The sequence below is a fragment of the Echinops telfairi genome, unplaced genomic scaffold, assembly GCF_000313985.2.
Source record: "Echinops telfairi isolate 266 unplaced genomic scaffold, ASM31398v2 ScPeMD7_7468;HRSCAF=8506_0, whole genome shotgun sequence".
NCBI classification, from domain to species: Eukaryota; Metazoa; Chordata; class Mammalia; order Afrosoricida; family Tenrecidae; genus Echinops; species Echinops telfairi.
The window spans coordinates 10,367,295-10,368,997 of record NW_022111369.1 but is presented as its reverse complement, the minus strand read 5'-3'; positions in this window follow the sequence as shown (position 1 = coordinate 10,368,997).

The following is a 1,703-nucleotide window of genomic DNA, read 5'->3' as shown; positions in this document are numbered from 1 at the left end:
TTTGTTTCCTTACATCTATCAAATTGGAACGATGGTAGTACCTGCCTCATAGAGTTGTGAACCTTTTATGAGTTAATACCTGTAGAAATTCAAAACAATGCCTAGAATGGTGATATCAGCTTATGACAGAGATGTTCCTTTTCAGAAACAAACATTCCTATCCCTAGACCTACTTTACCACTCCCACAATTAAGGACTTATGAGACTTCCTCTGAGAAGTAGTCCATTACCACCACTTCTCTGTAAATGTGTTGTCCTGTGGCGGCTTGCGTGTTGCTGTGATACTGGAAGCTATGTGACTGGTATTTTAAAATCCAGCAGTCACCCAAAATGACATGTTTCAGCAGAGCTTCCAGACCAGGAATAGACTGTGAAGAAGGAATCAACTGTTTGAGAAATGAATCACTGAAAACCTGTGCACAGCACCAAAATATTGTCAGTTACTGAAGGCTTAATGAATAGAATCAGAACATTAGTGTCAGAAATAGTGTCAGAACCTGAGCCCCTCGAGTCAGAAGGCACTCAAAATATGATGGGAACACAAGTCTGCTGTGGGGCATTAAAAAAAATCAAATCTGGATGGTGTTTGGACAAATCTTTGAAAAGGGATCTGCTTTCTTAATGTGGAGTCAACTATAATGATGCGTGTGAAGTAAAGGCTTCAGGACTTTCATTTGGGGCAAAACTCGAAAGGAGAAGAAACTGCTGTAAAATCTATTAAGAGTCAGGACTTGGGATGTATGAATTATGACTATAGGACAATTGAAAGTTATCAAAAATGAAATAGATTCCATAAAAATCCATATCCTAGGTATTAGTGAGCTGAAATGGACTGGTTTGGGCCAATTTGAATCAGAAAAATCTGCTTTCCTATACTGGAAATGAAAAATCAAGGGGAATGGTGTTGCATTCATCATCCAAAAGAATATTTCAAGATCTATCTTGAAGTACAATTCTGCCCAGGATAGGCTGATATCTATCTGAATTCGGGGAAATTTAATCAGTACAGGTATGATTCAAATTTATGCACCAACTACCAAAGCAAGTGATGAAGGAAATGAAGAATTCTACCAACAACTCCAGTCTGAAATTGGTCAAATATGCAAATAAGTTGCATTGGTAATTATTGAAAGTTAGAATGCAAAAGTTGAAAACAGGAAGGAACAATAGTTAAAAAATATGATCTTGGTGAAGAAAACGAACCTGGAGATCACACGAAAGAAGTTTGCAAGTACAATGACTTCTTCATCACAGATACCTTTTTTCAACAACAGAAATGGTAGATATACACATGGACTACTCCAGATGGAATATACAGAAATCAAATTGACTATATTGGTGGAAAAAGACAATGGAGAAGGTCAAGAACAACTGCTAAATTAAGACCAGTGGCAGACTGGAATAGATCACCGTTTTTCCCTACATAAGTTCAGGTTGAAGCTGAAGAAAATTAGAACAAGTCCACTAGAGCCAAACTATGACACTGAGTGTATCCCACCTGAATTTTGGGAACATTTTTTGGACAGATTTTCTGTATTGGATGCTAATAACAGAAGACCTGATAAGCTGTGAGAGGACATCAAAAATATAATTCATGAAGGAAGCAAAAGGTCATTGAAAAGACAGGAGAGAAATAAAATATCAAAGTGGATATCAGAAAAGACTGTGAAATTTGCTCTGCATCATAGAGTAGCTAAGGCAAA